Source organism: Acromyrmex echinatior, chromosome 4 (assembly GCF_024713525.1).
Source record: "Acromyrmex echinatior isolate Ae372 chromosome 4, ASM2471352v2, whole genome shotgun sequence".
Taxonomy (NCBI): Eukaryota; Metazoa; Arthropoda; class Insecta; order Hymenoptera; family Formicidae; genus Acromyrmex; species Acromyrmex echinatior.
The window spans coordinates 10,180,241-10,199,785 of record NC_141855.1 but is presented as its reverse complement, the minus strand read 5'-3'; the positions used below and the strand labels follow the sequence as shown (position 1 = coordinate 10,199,785).

At 36.3% G+C, this 19,545-nt stretch overlaps 1 protein-coding gene and 1 long non-coding RNA gene across 9 annotated transcripts in view; one reads left to right on the top strand and one right to left on the bottom strand.

The window, feature by feature from the left end:
• The first annotated feature begins 338 nt into the window (after positions 1–338).
• Positions 339–19,545, top strand: part of LOC105152368 (uncharacterized) — an 82,283-nt gene continuing 63,076 nt past the window's right edge. The window contains exons 1-2 of one of the 2 annotated variants that reach the window (XM_011066609.2): positions 339–711; positions 18,787–18,847. The gene's annotated coding sequence lies outside the window, so the exon portion shown is untranslated. The other variant, XM_087406068.1, reaches the window with a different exon arrangement.
• Positions 3,120–19,545, bottom strand: part of LOC147909960 (uncharacterized) — a 48,641-nt gene continuing 32,215 nt past the window's right edge. The window contains exons 1-4 of one of the 7 annotated variants that reach the window (XR_015545061.1): positions 5,398–7,983; positions 4,851–4,968; positions 4,517–4,759; positions 3,120–4,042 (exon numbers count right to left, since the gene is read on the bottom strand). This is a non-coding gene — a long non-coding RNA (uncharacterized LOC147909960). Of the gene's footprint in view, positions 4,043–4,516; positions 4,969–5,397; positions 7,984–10,276; positions 12,434–19,545 lie in introns of those variants that run through there. The other 6 variants (XR_015545060.1, XR_015545058.1, XR_015545062.1 and 3 more) reach the window with 6 other exon arrangements.

Sequence of the window (19,545 nt, the reverse complement as noted above, 5' to 3'; positions counted from 1 at the left end):
TGCGCGGCGACGCCCCTTGCCTCCCTCTCTCCCTTTCTCTCTCTCTCTCTCACTCCTTCTCTTTCTCAACCCTCTACGAGTCTACGGGCTCTACGCAATACACATCCAGGATGACTCGAATTACGTCACAACGTTGAGAGCGTGCGACCCGCGTTCTCCTCCTTTCCTCTTTCCCCCTTTCCTCCCTCTCTCACCCTTTACTCCCACCCGGAAAGGTATCCTATCGTTTTACCTCTACAGATCCGACTCCCCCGCGATTCCCTTCCTGCTTCGCGGCGGGGTACACCGTGTACACACGATATATGTGATGCTCTATATATCTATTCCGCTATAGCGGCCGGCACTCGACGAGACCGAGGGGAAGCCGCCAGTCTCCGCTGGTACACCGAGCTGCGTGCTTGCTCTTTCCCCGTTCACCACGTACGCGTTTTCGTCGCGCAGGCTGAGAGAAAGAAAATTAAGACAAGACGAAAAAGAATAAAAAATCAAACGAGAGGAGAGAGAGAGAGAGAGAAAAAGGAGAGAGGAAGCTCCGTGCTTTCGTATTCTCGACCATCTAATACACGCGATCACGGCGTGTATATGCGTACACGCGTGTCACGGAATTGCGGGATCACCGGGATACATCTAGTAGTGTAACGCAGGGACGGCAGATTTATCAAGGACGTGTGTGTGGGTGCTTTAAGCGGCGGCTTCGAGGAACACCCGCAGGTGTGTATATGCATTGTCGTGCCATAGAGCGCACGTGTACACGCTCATGATTACCAAAGCGTTCGTTCTACATGCCGCTGCATGTGTCGCATGTGTATGTGTATCTGCGAAAGAGAGACAGAGACAGAGAGAAGGAGAGAGGGAGAGAGAAAGAGCGAGGAAAGAAAGAGGAAACAGAAAGAAGTCGATATTTATAATCCGTTCTTAATTTCAAGACCGTCTCAAGCAAAGTCTTAAGCTGTAACTCTAATATAGCTCTAACAAATCTCTGATTGATTTATAATATCTTAGATGCCAGCTTGAGGCCATCTCGAAACTTGAGCAACGTCTATGGATTTCGCCCAAAGTGTTAAAATATTTCGCTGACAATGAGTTAATGAGATTGTTTTCTCGAAACCTTCTCGCTAAAGTTTTTATCGAGTTTCTAATGGTCATTCTTAACTACCCTTTTAATCGTACGTACAACTGTCATATACATATATATATATGTGTGTGTGTGTGTGTGTGTGTGTGTGTGTGTGTGTGTGTGTGTGTGTGTGTGTATCTGGTTGATGCCCTGGTTACTTCCGATCGATATCGCCGTCGTCTATGAACGTCACTCTTCTTTCTGTCGTCATCCTAATGAATATCAATGTGTGTGTACGTGTGTGTGTCATTAAACTTTAATGGTATCTTAATTACATTTGGAGTTATTAGAGGGTGAAGTGAAGCAACGGATCCCAATACTTGTTTTAATCCTTGTGCAAATGCAACTATCACGATACATCTTGTCGACGAATTTCATTCAGTTTCATTTGCTAAATCAATTTGCATTAGTCAAATCAAATCCATCTTCGATTGGCCGAAACTCATCTGTGTTTATTTCGTCAATGGAAGCTACTTATTTGTCATAAATCATTCAATCGCTGCTCTTGAATGAACTTACGTTTGTTAATTTTGATTACGTCTATATTATTTATACTTCTTGCAATATTATTCGAATCAATCAACAATCGGTATCAGCTCGGATTGATTATTTAAACAATGGTTTTTAGTGACATCAGAGATTGCGAAATGTTGACTTTCGCAATTTGTCTCAATCAGCATTTTCGCGTTTTTTTTTTTGTGAAATATGATCCACACATTATGTCGCTCCTCTTGAAATTAGCCTCAAGGATCATTGCACGGTCAAAGATTATGATAATCACGTTAGGCGACCATGAATCTAACTCAAGGCTGATCCCAAAGTGTGCGAAATCGTCGCCAAGTGTTAGTCGATTATGTTGGACTTGTGCATTCTCGCCAATCTTCGGGCCTAACTGCGGAGTGAGTGTGCCTCTTTAAAGACATGGATGGCGTGTTTCCACGCATCTCAACCTTGCCAATAATGAATCCATCATCGCGACACTTATTTCATTAAAACATCCTGCCCAAAGACTATTTTACTTGCAATGCTTTTATAAACTTAAAAAATTTAATATTTAACCTTTAATATTAAAAAATACATAATTTATCTTACAAGACATTATCTAAATCTAAGTAGTAATAAAAATTAGAATCAGTTTAAAAATTAGAACCAGTTTGGTAGTTAAGTTTATTCATTTACTTTATTAATTTTTTATTAATTATTTATTACTATTCTGTTTTAAAATGCTAAGAACATATGTTTAAATGAAATAACTGAACACAAACATAATATTAAACGTGAAAAATATGAAAATAAGAATAGATAAGGGAAATAATATCATAATATGTAAATGACAATAAACAGGAAGTGGCTAATTTTTCATATAATTACTAAAGCAACTAACTTTTTATCTAAAATTGCGAAATACAAATTTTTTATACGAGATAACCTTAATACGAGAAACTTTCCAAGCAAAATAAGTGATTATGGAAATTAATTAATATTATTAATTATTCATACATTTAATTATTCATACATTTTTTATTAGATTTTATAGAATTCTGCATATTATTATATGCAGTTCATCTGTTTCATTTCAAACGATCTGTTGATGTCTCGAGTTGTTTCGTCAGTTAATCAGTAGCGCATCTACTTGTTACGCACGCGTTTTACATCGTAAACTGTAATCAATTTCTTCGGGCACTCTGCACTCTTTTACTTTTGTTTACTTTGATTTCACTCGGGCAGATCCTGTGTTAAGTTCATCGATGAACGCGTAGCGCGCCTTACCCTTTCGCATTAAATGTCTCGTAAATATTGACTTACAATCGAGTAAGCGTGAGGATCAGATCGTCATTTGCGCTTTACGAGTACTCAGTAATAGTCGACAGCTATAATTTGCATTCGCTCGTAGTTCACATTCATAATACACGCGTGTCTCGTCGCTTTGTCTGCGTAATTTGAAGTCACGATTGGCGATAGTACCTGGGAGAGATTACGAATGAAATACAACGTATGTGCATCCATTATGTAAGATCATTGTCTATTAGCGTTATATACATTACATTCGTTACAGTGTCATAAATCATCTCCTTTTGAAAAATAAATGCAGTTTGTAAATAAACTTTGTAGGATTTAATCTAATGTGTCTCATTGTAGTGTCTCAGTGTTTTTAATATCCATATTATTTTATTAGATTATTAAATGTAGCTCAATTATTTTCTTTTATTTTAGTTTATTTAATTTGCTTGTTCCTTGGTCGTTTAAATTAAGTTATTATTACTTTTCTAATATCGTTATAAAATATATATGATAAAATTATGCAAAAATTTTATCCTTATTCTTTTATATCTACTTTGCGTTTATTACTTTACATCTATTTCTCATGGCTGTAACATCCAAAGATTTATAGACTTTGAAATGATACAATCGGTGCGCACGGTAGTGCCAATTGCTTTTAAGCCATGAAATATTTCAATGACACAATGCATCCCGACTAATCCATCACTGCACTTTCGTTTCGTGATCCGTGTCCACCTCGAGATGCGATTTCCCGGTTGCATTCGTGAACGGCGGATTTAATTTGGCATCGACACGCCGCGCCGCCGATTGAGATTCATCGTCTCGTCCCGTGTCAAAGATTGCGCCTCGCTGTATTGCTCATCAGGTGTTGTAACTGGCCCAGATTCCGGGTAATTTACCAATGGACTGTCTCGCGCGCACAAATATATCCCGCGGCAGCTGCGGACCGATTTCGCAATCCCGACGAAACCGCCATGGCTTCTTGCGGATCGATGTCTAGACTGACGACATCGGATCTCGATTTCGATAATCAAGCGGGAAAAGAGAGTATCCGATTGATTCGTGTAACGTTTGACATTTTCTCGAATCAATAAAACATTATTCACTCATTCGTGCGAAACTTACATGGAAAGGACAGTTTTGCTGAAATATTAAAACATTTAAGTTAAATACAAATCTGAAAATAAATTGGTTGAACTATCAAAAGAATTATGTAGGGCATTCAACTAATGTTAGAATGTCAAAACTTTTTTTGTAGTACATTTGAATTTTCTACGTAATTATTTTAACGATCCAATAAAATTATTTTCAAATCTATCTGTCCAAATTTTTAGATACTTTAGCAAAATCATTCTTTTTACGTATACGAATTTAATTAATAGCGGAATTAATTCGAATGATTTGTTTAACAAGAAAAGAAAATGAATTGAACACAGAAAAAAAGATTTGTTTGTACTCGAGAGCCCTATTTTCATTGAAACAAATTTAATTTTAAATGGAACATATTTTGTTTAATAAAAAAAATTTAGTCTGAATGCAAATAAACACATTCTTAATTTAAATATCTATTTGATTGGACCATTCCAATGCATAAATTTATTTAATTTATTTATTAACCTTTTGTCTGTATACGAAATAACATTATATTACTCGACGAATCTTCCACCAATAATTGCAAGTTACGTAAGTGGAACAGTGGTGGATTATACCGCGTCGACTCAGCCTTTTCGTGATCGTTTTTCCTGCTCCAAAGTTGTTTTCTATCATCGCTAATGTTACGTCACACGGTGACGCTATTGCAAGGATTCTCCGCTGTTCAAAGTTGGCTGCAGACATGCCGTGCAGATATGCTGCATTTTCCTGTGGAATATAAGGAAGATGTAAAAGAATGAGACCATCCAAGAAAACGCCGAGCAACGCAATTAATTCTAGGTTAAGTAATTACAATTACACAGTTTCACGGGGATCGCGTTTGCATGTTGGTATCTCTTTGCGGAACAAAAGGAATTGAGCAACGGCACATTCGATGAACTTGCCTGTCATATCGACTTCAACAATTGTCGGGTTACCTGTGGTATATTAAAACGTACAATATTATTTAAAAAAAACTGCTTGTATTTATTTAAAAATATTTTATTTAAAGCTCACGCTGTATTAATCACGATAACAATTTTTATATTTTGTAGCAATACATGTAATTATTTTTATTCAAGTTTTGATTTTTTTTAAATATTTTTATTATTAGCTACGACATAGTTGCGATTTGTTTTAAATCTATTCATTACTATTCAATCATCAAAGCAAAAACATTTCCGAATAATTTTTATTACAAAATATACGAGAGATGTTGCATGGATTATGTTGTAATTCCTATCACGATACCGGCACAAAGATCAATGCAAAACGCTCGTGGCGATTTCTATATTTTTCCGCGTCTCTTTTTATTTATTTACGCTCGTCCCTTGCAAGCACACGTACATACGTGCGCACATACACACCTATGCTTATGCACACCCCGTGGATTTTGCATACCAAAGGCTCGTCTGCTCGCGGAATGTCACCCAACCAGAGACACGATCGTTTGAACTTGGCTTTAGCCAATTATACACCCGACACACTGTTTCTCGTTGCCCACCGTCCCTCCTCGTTTTCATCTCTCGTCTTATTTCTCTCGTATTCTCCTTTGTTCTTCGCACGTTCAGATCCGCACAATCGAATCGGCCTCGCGGGGGCGTTTACAAATTGAGCGCATAATTCGCGCACTTACAGTCACCGATGCGCACTCGACACATATCGGAATACTCCGTCTTTTCATATGCGTACAGTTAAAAACAAATGTCGAGGATACGATTATTATCGTTGTTGTGAAATTGCTTCCCAAGGTCGGTGAGCAGCGACATGTATAATAAATAGTGTTTATTAAATTAAAAGTAATTAATATCTCATTGTATAATTTAATAACCATTTTAAACTTCAATAAAGCAATCTATGTAAATGGATTCTTTTTGTAATCTATGGAAATAGTCAAATATTGATCCATTTTCGATATTGATATTTTCGTAAATTCTTGAAGTACTTACGTAAGATACAGATATAAATCATACTTTGCAGCAGATATTGTATCTATAGAATGTAGATTTTATATTTTTAGAAGAATAAACGATTGACGTATAAAAATATCATTTCTCGGAATTCTCTTATAGTTTACATACATAGACAAACGAACGTTTGTCTTCTGAAAAACTTGGTGTAAATTGGACGAATTTGTTACAACATCACAAATAACGTCTTTTCCTTTTTCAAGTTTCCGTTGAGACGGAGAGAGTTCATTTTATATTTAAGGAGACTAGGAGTAGACTTTATCGGAGTCGCTGGTCGCGATCTCGATACTTTTTCCCTTCCGTCTCTCTCTCTCTCTCTCTCTCTCTCGCACGAACATTATTTATACTTTCGCTCCGCTTCTTCGAAGTCTGCTGCATTTAACATGAAAGCTAGCGATATTCAGGCATGGTAATGCATCTATCGATCGGCACGAGGTCCCCGTCGTATAGCAACACGCGTATTTGAAAAATTGCTCGTGAAAAATTGCACGGAGGAGCGGCACGATCATATCTCTCTCTCATTTTCTCTCGCGATGGTCTCTCGCGATTCTCGCGGTAAGATCGAGGATTAAATGGAATAATTGATTTACTCGTCGTCCGGATATGATAGTGATGTTGATTATGTAATGCTATCTTGATGCCGTTATTGCAAACGAACTAAGTTACACGACATTGTCGTCGTTAGTCAATACATTACCACGGACTTAAATGGAAAACGTATTAGTTTTTTTTTTTCAAACGAAAATGGAAGCGCAAAGTGACAAGGCGAATTCGCGTCGCGCACTTCTCGCGTCTCTGGCAATGACTGCGTCGTTGTAATTATACAACGACGCGTCGGCACGTGACGACGTTTGTTCGTGCGAAATCCAAGGTTTCCTCGTAGTTTATACTACATTATATAGCAGAAGAAATTATTCAACTGTTCGTGATGTTAAGCTTCAGATGACATGAGTTGCGTTTCTAAAATCTATTGGATTAGTTTTTAAATCTAGTAATATTCAATAAAAGACGAACAATAATTTTCTAGCAAACATTTTGAAAGAAATGACAGCGGTTTTATGTATTTTTGCATGTTTAAATCATTTAATTTTCAAGCAAGATACATAAATTCGCGATGCCAGCAGCAAATCGAGTTTAATATAAAACTCGAGAAAAACGTAGAGAATTGTACAGAGAATTGAACAATTAAATGTAAAATTAAAATGAAAATAATTTTGTCAAGTTCTGAGAAAAGTGGATTAGTTTGTCGCTGCACTGCGATCTCCACGTTCCCGTCGACTCCGAATTCGTTTATCCCTCGCACGACGCGGAATTGAAATTTACGCATTTCAAAAGAGGGACTAGGAGGAAAAAATTATGTGCCGGTGACACGGAATGAAGAGCAACGCGCGCGAGGAAGCGAAGAAATCACGGATTCGACGAAAACAGAGCAACAACGGCGAGTTTCCGGGACAGGAGTAGCGTTCCGCAAGCAACGCAATCGATCGGCGACCTAATCGATTCAATACCAATACCTGTTCGGTACTGGTTGGCCGTACCCGGTTACACAAGATCCCTCGCGATTGGTCGCTCGGGACCCTTCATTTTCGTTTCGGCATCGTCCATCGCCTTTTCCGGCGAGCCATAATTTTCGAGTACGTTTAGAACAGCCGCTCCATCGTCAATGGAATTTGGCGAGATGAGGAGAGGAGAGGGGAGGGGAATCGGGTGGGCGATATCCGCGTGAATTTATGGCGGCCGATATTTTGCATTGCACGAAATCGGTGAGCGTGCATGGTGCATGTGCACCGAACAAAACGGCTTTCGGGCGACCAACCACTGATCGGCCTCTCGTTATTTATTCTCGTACGATATTCTCGTACGGTGTATATTGTACCAGCGCTCGTGATACTACGTCAATACTGGATATGCAACCGAGTGTTTCTTTAAATCGACAGCTCTTCTCCAGATAAAAGACAATGCGAACAAATAGACGACTGTCAAAGGTACAATGAGAATGTTCTTAACGATCGTTCATTTGTTCCTCGCAAGAAAGATATTCTTTTTCGTGCATTTTATGTAGATACAGCAAAACTACCTTGTTTTCAACTAGACGTCGATATTTTACACGATAACTCTCATATTTAATTCTCGAGATGTTTAATAATGACATGGATGCTGATAATCAGAATTATGACATTGAAATTTGATGGATATATATACATATATATACAGAATATTTAGCTTAATTATTTTGTGGCCAATAGTATATTTTTAAAAATTCATCTTAATGTAAAACAATCAAATATGTTTAAAAAACTAAAAGAGAAGGAAATTAAATATATCAAAATATTTACATAATTGCATTGATTTATTACAACGTTGTATGTAGAATTATCAGTCTGATTTTCACTGAGGTTAATCAAAATCTGAAACGGCAATATTAATTTATCTCGGCAACGATAGACGATATCTTTCTTACGAGCATATAATAGCGCTCCGCGATAACAAGGAGCCGCCGTTTTATAGCGTGGATCGTAAACGTGGTGCATTTCAGTAAAACCGTCTCGCGCCGAACGCTCGCTAAAAGTTATAATTATTTTGCGCGTCGTTAAACCAACATTCGCGCGCAAGGCCAAGAAGACGCGAGTCTCGTCTAAAAAACGACTAGTTGCTCTCGCAAGCAGAAGAAAATATTTTAAATATAATGACGACGAGTGGCAGGTTTGCTCCAGATTTACTCTTCGCAAGTATACGCATTATCTCGCGAAATTTATTGCTGCGTGCGCAACTCCAACGGACAATAGTCGCGCGAGGCTATGTACATGTCGCGCGAATCCGCGTTAATTCCTTGTATAAATAAAGGACTTATCTGCACTGCACATTCGTTCCTGCTGTTATGATAACCTTATTAGTGTGAGCCCTGCCAAAAACAGTGACAATCACAGTTGACAAAGTAAATCGATGATGCTACCTGATTAGCTATCGCATTGTTTGATTCGCGAACGGTTTTGCAAAACATTCACGCACTGTTGCTGGAAAATATCGAAAATATTTGAAATAACTTGAATGTTTAATATGAAATTCACTTTAAAAACATAAATATAAAGCTTTTTTTTTTTTAAATAAAATATTACTCTATATATGTAGGTACAAAGCATTTTCATATATAAATATGAAATATTTTTAATTAAATAATTATGTTAAACAGACGGGAAAGATTCATATGAATTGCACTCGCGTTCTTTTGCGTCGATTGAAAATAAATACGAATTAATTTCAATTATTTATGTTGAGTCTGTCGTTCGATAAACGCGTGTACGCATTCGTGAATCTCTTTTACTCTCAGTTTTACTTGGCCGTTGCAATTTCTTTTCGAGTTTATCTCGTGTTTTCGCAGATTTTCGTAAATCGCCTCTTTCTTTCTCTCGCCGCGGAACTTCTCCAAAAGATGTAGAAGATTTACGCTTCACGCAAATTCTCGAAGCACTCGAGTAAAACCAGTACAATCGCCGGGAGAAAATATGAGTACGCGACGCGAAGACAAGGTCCTCTTTTCTATTTTTTTTTCTGCTTTTATCTTGAGTATTTAACCAGTCTCGTGAAATGGTCGAATTTCGAAGAATCGACAATAACCGCGATAACTGCGAGAAAAATTTAGCCTTCTCGTTGCTATCTATTTAGTCTTCTTTTTCCAAATTTAGTTGATACATTTTGCAGATTTCAAGAAAAAATTCCGTTTACTTCGTCTTTACTTGAGTCGAAGATCATCGCAGTCCTGGTTATACAATATTTAATGTAAAGTTTTCTATCTGAATAAACGCTTTTATTATAAGTATGTATGACAAATGTATCGCGCATTCATTGATGTTGGAACAGATGTCTTACGTACTTATGATGTAAAAGTCTGTTAAATTGTCAACGTCATTTCACGAATCAACTCTAAAGATCTTAACAATAAATTAACTTAAAACTTGTAAAACACAAATGAAGACATACGTCGCGTTAACCAGCATCATTAAATAAACCGTTTAGTATAAAAGAATTATTTCGCATTTCTCGAGCTTATAGACAGTTTAGTAACAGATTTTCCAATATTATAGTTACATCATGTCACACGTCAGTTCGATTATCAATTTTAATAACGAAGGAAGAAATGTCATCAAGAATATCTCGCTCTTCTTTTACGAGCAAGAATGAAAATCGAATCAATGTTAGATGAACTGATGTTAATGTAATTTATCGAAGGAAAAGAGCGTAAACCACGAATCATTCACGTATGTCTCTGGACATTTACCTAGTAAATTATGCGCATCTCAATCAAGACCGTGACTATTGCTTTTTTCCACTTGTCACATACGATACACGTCACCGTAATACGTATACATTTTTACGTTCATTATCAGCTTGTATATACACGAATTATATGCGTGCTCATGTATGCGTCAAACATGCATGAATAGGCAAATTGCATTACCGTAGATGTTACGAGAAACTAGTTCGAACCAAACCAACAACGGGCAATAACAAGTTTTGCGAGGCCGACGCGACGCGAGGCGACGCGAGGCGACGCGAGGCGACGCGACGCGACGCGACGCGACGCCGCTATTTCGAGATGCATCACGGCACTGCCAAACGTACATATTCTCTCAAGGTCGTTACAGGCCCGCGGATATCACATCTTTTCTCCCTCTTCCCTCGATATGTTACGTAAACGCAGTCTTAATCAATTTTTGTAGCCTGTTCGCGTTTCTTTTCCTCGAATTCACTTATCAAATTCCACAACATTCTTAAGCAGAACGGCAAGTCATCATGATGTAAAGTCGTCATGATTCCAAAATAGCTTCTATAAAAGTCATTTTTCAATCATTTACAATTCATTTTATTCATGACGTTATTATGACTTATTATTCTGCTGGTTACTTTAAACGTGATACTTGATTTTTCTTTTAACATGATATATTTTAATAATATTTTTAAACCGTCAGATTTTTTGCGCCCAAGTTTTACGTTTGAGGAGGAAGAATATATGTTCCTCTTGTTTATAAAGATAAGAGGCAGCATTTATAATCTTATTTCATAATCTTATCTCAGGAAGCTTAAAGAGAGAAATAATTAAATATTAAATAGGATACTGATGATGAACGAAATAATGAAGCAAGGTTGACAATAGGAAACCAGCGGAAACCTAGGAAATCTGTTCTAATCTAGAGAGCACGGAATTAATTTTAACTCAGCAAATAGTAATTCGCGAAATAGTTTCCCTACTACGTGACATTGTGTGACGTAATCTCTGAACTTTTCTGTGTAAATAGATAAGCAAAATGCGTGCCTGCGTCTTTCTGTGTGAAGCATGCGAACGTTTATTAATCCACTACCCGTTAGAAAGAGGTCGGAATCTGGTACGCGCCATCGATTTTACGTTGCATCAATTTTAAAAAGCGATAATCGGTTTTACGAGAATATAAAAAAAAGCATGATCCATTTTAAAAGATTTGGATTTTTATATCAAACTATAAGCTAATTCGCTTTTTCGATATTTTTTGGTAATTGTTCCTTTTGATAATTTCAATATAAAATAAACTCATTTGTGACCGCACGTCAAATATTACGTTAACAATCATTTCGCTCGTAAAAGAGTCGCAAGCTCCTTATTTAATATTTGAGATATTTGAACGCTTCCAAGAAAATATCTCCTAGATATTCGAGGTTTACTAAGCTTTCAAGATCTTCAAAATATTTAAAGCTTTCGAGTTTTTACTCGAAATAGATTCAAATGGATTCAATCATTCATTAATAACTTATAAATATTAATAGTGATTTAAATCACCGACAAAGCGTTAATGCGAATTTCATTCATGAGGCATTCGTGATAATTGCGCATTCAACGGCGGCGGCGCGAGTCGGAGAAACTGTCTCCGGAAAAATTCACCGGGAAATGCATCGCGTTTGACCGACTTCCCGCGTGCGTGCGTGCCTCTGCCCGTATGTGTGTAAAATAATCTTTCGGATGGCGCCACCATCGCCGCCCTACCTACGGGCGGGTCCATACTGGGTCACGGGTCGATCTTCGCAACGTAACGTTCCAATTCGCGCTTGATATTGATCTGAGCTTTTCCGCCCACGTTACAAAAGCTCCCGGCGACCTGGCTTCCTACGTACGTCCCCGGCGCAGATAGAGGAGAGAATTACCAAAGGGAGAAACACTCGCAGCTCACTGAAATGCCTCCAAAGAAGCCGGTAGTGTTATCTCCGTAATGACCTATTGGACTGTCCTAGATTCCCTCGCGAGTGACGAGTGTTTGGATTTTTTTTCCCCTTTTTTTTCCCTTTTTGAACGACTTCCGAATGTATCCCTATTAGATAGAAAATATTTTATCTAATGTCGAGACGAAAAGAAAGATTCGAGATTATTAGAACAGATAGTACTCAACTGGGCGCAAATTGTTCAATCGACGTAAGTAAAAAAATCAATTATGTTAAATATAGAAACGATTTTCTTTTTTTATAATATAAATGCTTTAAATCTGCATAATTTTTTCAAATTAATTCTATTTATTTTGCATGTAAGGACAATCGTTCATACCGCGATTTACATTGTAAAGCAAAACATGAAATCTTGTTAAGTACCTATTTGATCTTTTTTTTTATGTCCTTTTGATATTTTTATATGCAGAAAAATGAAATCGATTTACGTGGAAAGATAAAAATTTATTCAAGTTTTATTCTTTAGCAAGATTAATTAGTTAATCTATATTGATTAAATATATGTTTTTTTGCTACTTAATATTATTTATCTTCTATGTTCTGAAACATATTTTTAACTTCCTATAGATCAAATAACCAGATACAAAATTTTACATGTTTGTATTTTATATATATATATAAATATATTAAATATGCGAAATGAGTATTTTGAAGACTATAAACCTAAATTGACATTTAAATTATTGATCAAAGAATTTATAGATAAAAGATAGATAAAAAAAACATAGCCTGAAACACTTTACATTATAATCATTATTATTTATCATATTGTATCATTATTTATATCTACACGGAGGTATTATTTCAAACATTGGGAATAATGGGCTTCAATAGTTTGCGTACGAAATAATGAGGAATTTCCATGCGACGTGTACACAAATCGAATTGCTGGCAACCACCGCGCCAGGTTTAATTTCGCGATTTCGATCAATTTTGATTGATGCGGGCGTGTTCGGCTCGGACGGAGAACTTAAACTCGACAGCAGTGAAACTTACTCTCCGGCACCGTGACCGAACGCGGTTCAATAACCTCGCGTGCCACGACCCGAAATTGCGAATAAGAGAGGTACATAGGCAAATGGAAGATCGCGATAGCGCAGCAGGAGCAGCTACGAAATATTCCGCCGCCTCCGTCGCTTTTCGTGGGGATTGGTACGATGCCCGCGCGATCGATCACCTATGTCCGCCTGTTAAAATAGACCACCACCCTCCCTCTCTATGTCACAGACGTGTCCTTGAGAATTCAACCCTCGTACGACCTCCATTCGTAAGTCTAAATACTACGACGTGAACACCCTTAATGATTTGTCATATTTCCCTCTCTCAATTTTTCGTATAATCCCCATCTAATATTTGGGACACTCAGCTACGTGTGTCGCACCGCACGTGTAAGTGTTTAAAAATTACACGAATTTGTCACTAATTATTGCGCTCATCAGATATCTCGGAGCAACAATGCACGTAACAGGGCAACGGAGCTGTAATAAGAAAAGAGAATCATGTTTGTTTTCTTTTAACCTTTATAGGATGAAGAACCACTACAGTGGCGCTGTCTGAAACAGTGTCATATTTTAAGGCAAGAGATACAATAAATTATAGTATAGGATGACAAAAAGGTTTGGTCACAAAGTTTATCAAATCATTAATAACGTATATTTACAAAAAAATTTTGAAGTGTTACATCTATACACTTAAAAAAGCTGATATTATTTATCGTCACTTTGACGCCAAAACTTTTTAACGTCAAAATAACAATACATAATGTCAGCTTGCTGAGTAATGATTTGATAGATACACAAAACTTGGTAACCAAATTTTTTATTTATTACTTTGTATAATAAGAAAATTTTACTCAAGAGAAGAAGAGCTGTAAGATTTTAAAAATCTGTTAAAAAATTTAGAGATTTCGTTCTCTCTCAAAATTTCACTTGACTATTGTTAGAGTCATTTTAAGGGAAGAATTCTTAATATCGATTGAAAGTATGTTTCCTCATTTTTTTTTCCACCATCCTACAATAATCATTACATGCAATTTGTACGTCGCAATTTTCTCGAGCAAATATCTTCGCTGTTAAATTACCTTTGCTCACGACAGATTTCGACGAGCTGTCGTCGTACTGATTTAAATCTTGGCGATGTAATCGAAGAGTCTTGATTCGGGTACGTCGATATTCGGTGTTCGAATAAATTCTGTCTCAAGATATATACGATTCTGCTCCGATTCTCGTGTTTTTTCTTTTTTTCTTCTTCTTTTATTTTGCCATCGGCGTAAGAGATTCAGGGAAAGATCCCATTTCTGGAGCGAATGTTTTCCGTACGATCAATATGTCTCTCCTCGTTTTCCTCCCCGTTGCTATCGTCAGAACTACCCTCTTAAAGGGTCGTTCAGTCGAAAGCCTCTTGTACTTTCCCTTATTGCCGACGTCGTGAAGACTAGCCTGCCTTGATGCCTGGTTGACCTCTTTTGGTACGTCTGCCCGACGTACTGTTGACCCTGGAGAACTCGTGTGCGAGAAAGTTGCTTGATTACGCGAGATGGCTCTTGCATTTTCACCTACAAGTCTGCACGCGACCACATTATTGTGAATGTCTGTCGCGTCATAAATTGTTGCCGCACGAGAATAAAATGATAACTTTCCTGTATTTCACACGCGTTACGCAAAGAGATTTTTTTAAATAATTATCTCAGACTATTATTAGATTACAATATTTTAGATTATTATTATAATATATCATTATTAAATATTATTTACATTTTATCATTCTACTTTATATATCATGTTCTTTTATATATATATATATACATTTTAATTGTATTAGTTTATACGATTAGCCTACAGCGAAGTTTGTCATCGAAACTGATTATTGACTTTTATTACGTCACTCGCAAAAATAGCAGATAAGAACTGCAGGCGGAAATAATAATTCTTTTTTCGCCGGTGAAAATGCGATTTTGTGGTACAAATGAAATTATTTCGAGTCCCAGGTCCACAGAACGAAGTCCATTGTCCAATCAGACGGTGACTGTCGACAGACGATTGTATCACACCGCAGCGACAGCAAAAAAAAGGACATTCTACTTTATTGACGGACCGGGCCGCCGATCACTTTCCCCCGCGCCGTGTCACTCACGCTTGAAACTCCTGGTCTAGCAAGAAATGCATCACGGTGGCTGTAACACGCTTGCTATTATGAAAGCGATCGTTGCCACTTTGCATGAAATCCCGGAATTTTGCGCGACGAAAGTGATCAGCGTAATTATATTAATCCGCGTTTAACTTCCTGTTTATTTCGAGCTACTCGAATTTGATGTTATTATCAATGTTTCATATGTCGATTCCTTATTTCAAAAGTGACACGACTAAAAAAAACATGATTTTCAAATTGTTACCATGTTTTTAATACATACGTTAAATAAACATTACCCTATCAGTCATCAGAAGTGAACTAACTTCATAATAATTTGTCAAAATTGACATAACATGAACTGGTTTAAAAAAAAATCATCATAATATAAAGAAAAAAATGATTTTTTAAGATAAGTTTTTTTATTAACGAAAATGACAAAAAAGAACATTTTGATAATGTTAACCTTTAAAAGGTGAGGGTCTATTTTGAAAATCTTACAGCTTTTCCTTGAATAAAATTTGTTCTAATTCATTATTTTATTCATAATTTTTTGCTTTAAAATATGATACTGTTTAAAATATGATACTGTTTTTGCACTATAGTGACTTTTTCTGTAAAGGTTAAGAATATATTCTTTTTGCAAATATCATTTGTGTGTAATTAGTCAAGTTTCTATTAAAAAACTAGTTTTTCTTCTTTTCTGGGAACGTTCATTTTTTAAATCTACTTTTGAAGTAAGAGAACGATATATAAATATGTCGGTCAAGTGTCTCTTGTGATCGAGTATGACGTCAGATCCTCCTCGGTTTTAAAATATTGATTTTTCTAAAATATTCCTAGAATTTTTAGAGTCTCATTAAAACGAAGCGAGATGTCCATGATGAGAAAATTTCCTCTCAGTATACACCAATTTTGAGGAGAATTCCAACGGAAGATATTTTGCGTGCATCGATAATCGATGCATTCGTGAATTCTACCGTTTTAGAATGTTTATTATGAGGCACAGTGTGTTATTTCGGACTCCGCGGCAGACATTCAAATTTTCCTCGACGATTGTATTTCGTCGCTCGGCTGCATATTCTTTTTTTTTCTCCTCCTTTCGGAGATTTCGAAATTGGATCAGGTCAACCGTACGAGGAACGTGACTCACGGGTGTATTTCGCGAAATTTCCTCGACGACTCGTTGTGAACGGAGATTACGACATTCCTTTGTGCGATCGTCACGAGATCGCATTAAGACACCGTTGTTTTTTAACAATATAAACGACATCATCTGTTCTTCCTAAATATCCAATAATACGCGCAAATAAGCGATAGCGGGAAGTCTATTGTTTACATTTTTTGACAAATGTACCGTTGAATCATTATTGGTGCTTTCGCTAAGAAAGTCGTAAAATTGTAAACGATGTTTACGCGATGTGTGTCACTAAACGTATTAGAAACTTATGTCAATAACTTTTTCTCTCTATTTTTTTTTTATATTTTACTTTTTGTCTATATTTTATCGAATATTTTTTTTGTAAATTTTTGTAGGAGCAAAAAGTGTATATATGTATATGTATGTGTGTGCAAAAATTAAATTATTACGAAAGTAAAATTTTGTAGAAACTTAAAAAAAACTTCTTTTGAAATTTTAAAGGCTTTCAAGCATATTTTTATATATTATACTTTTATGTATTATTAATATATGGGATTCATTATTAACATTCTTTAAATTTATCGGTAAATCAATAAATTCATTTTTTATTATTCAACTAAAATACGATATAAGAATTTTATAAAAAAAAATTAAAAAGAGATTAACGACAATAAAATTCAAAAGATCGGCATATTGTTCCTTTATTTCAAAAATGACAAAATTAAAAATACGTGATTTTCAAGTTTACGATGAATGAAACGTTAAGCCTATCGATTATTAAAAGTGAAGTAACTTAATTTCGTAAAAATTTATAAAAATTATCATAATTCAGGAAGAATGATTTAAAAAATTCTTCAAAATTATCACAAACCACAAAAGTTTTTTTAAGAATCGTCAAATGAAATGACAATGATATTTGAGACAATGATATCATGAGAATATATTTTCTCGCTAATATTATTTGATTAGTCAATAATTTTCTATTAAGTTGAAAGTTTTTCCTCTTTTTTGGGAAACTTATGAATCAATTCTAACAATAAGCAGAATCGCAAGACTCGTAATGTGCTCTCTGAAACTTGTAAGAACTTATGATTAGTTTTACTTATTCTAATTTTATGCATATGTATCGTAAATATCATACGATTATTTGTAAATATTTACGATTTCTTATAAATTTTATGGCTAGTAAGAAGCTGCCTGTAAAAATATTGTATAAAGATATAAGCATTTAAAAATTCTTGCAAGTCTTACAAGAATATGTTACGAGATTTACGATTCTGCTTAGAATTTAGGCATTAATCTCTCAAGTTAGGTCGCTTTAGAAGTAAGAGAGCGATGTATTATATATCATCCACAAATTTTTAACGAGATTGTTTCGTATAAGTCACAAGTACATCGTGTAAACAGCTCCGGTAGCCGCAATACGCGATTACGCACGCATAGTCGCACGAACTTTAACTTGTGAACTTTACTAATAACACTTGATGACTGCTTGGAGTTCACGGTCACGATAATTATAAGCTTTCGTTCCGCGTGATCCGCGTGTACTTTTTCCTGCGATCAAGTAACTTTTTCTCATTTTTGTGGCATTTTGAGTGGCATTCTTCAAAGGAACTTTACGCATTATCTTTGATATTGGCTTGATTCTTTCTAAATTGCAGTTTTCATAAGTGAAATAGTAACTCCGCTGTATCCGTTGCAATTTTAAGCCACGTGCAACAAATGTTATTTGTTAGACATCTTGCCAAAACATTATTACATTCGTGAAAATCTGGCGCACACGTTTAAAATTGCTACGAACTAGAAATCCTCTATCAGAGTCGAGATACGAAACAGCCACTTTTGATTAGACTGCCATGTTTTAGCAACTTCTGAAGGAAAGAGAGAGAGGAAGAGATAAGAAAAAGAGAAAGCAATAGTATAAACGTCTCATTTGATTTTGCTAAAACTAAAGACTCTGCATATAAAACGCGGCTCGTATCCAAACTTTGATTAGAGAGTTTCGACTACGAGCGACCGGAAATGTCTCGCGACTTAATCGACAATAGTAAGGAAAAAACACGGGGATTAAATCTCGGGGATTTATGGCGTCTTGTAAAAAATCTCTGGCGGAGCATAAAGTGGATATAATTACATTCTTTTATTAAACAGAGCTGCGGTTCATTTCCATCGCAGTAAAAATTGATTCGTGAGCTCATGCGTGCGATTGATAATCGATATATAATTTAACACCGCAAATATGTATATAACCGGTATTTCTTGTGTGCTTGCAGCTGAAGGACGTGCTCGAAACTCAAGAATAGAACAGAGGCGGATCTCCACAGGAACAATAAGGTAACTTTCCTGCTATAGATAATAGCCGCATCGCGCCGTCGCGTCGCGTGCGTGAATGTGTGTACAAAGAGCCGCGGAACTCTCTCTCGTATTCGATTTCGTGTTCTCTCAGGTAACGGAATGTGGCGCCCGCTTCCTATACAAGATAATGAAATTCACAACGATCTAACGGAAAAGCCTTCCAATTAACCTTTAGCGCGCTCATGGTGCGCTTATTAGTGCTCATCTATCGCGTCGACGCGGATTTATTCCACGTTATGTAAATCCCGGCAGAGAGATCACAATGATACACATTAGTGCTTGTCATTGTAATCTCTTCTCGGAAGTGGCAGGTCGGTATTGTTGATTTGAATCCGCGATTAGCACGATAAATGATAATTCTCGAGAAAACGACGTCAAGACAAACCGATTGGTGATGATGATTTTTTTCTTTTCATATCGCAAAAAGGAAAGATTCTTGCATATCAATTTGATAAGACCAATTTGCAATTATGAAAATGAGGCGTAATTATGAAACATAGTATGGCGCGCCTTTGATATCAGCCTATCGATTCCTGATAAAACGTTTAACCAGCGGGACATTACCATTGATCTCGGTTTACCGCAAATCCAGTTGACCGACTTGACATTTGGTTGATAAGCGGAATTTACGAGCTCGATCATATATGCCGCTTATCAAAAGTACGATATTTAAACCG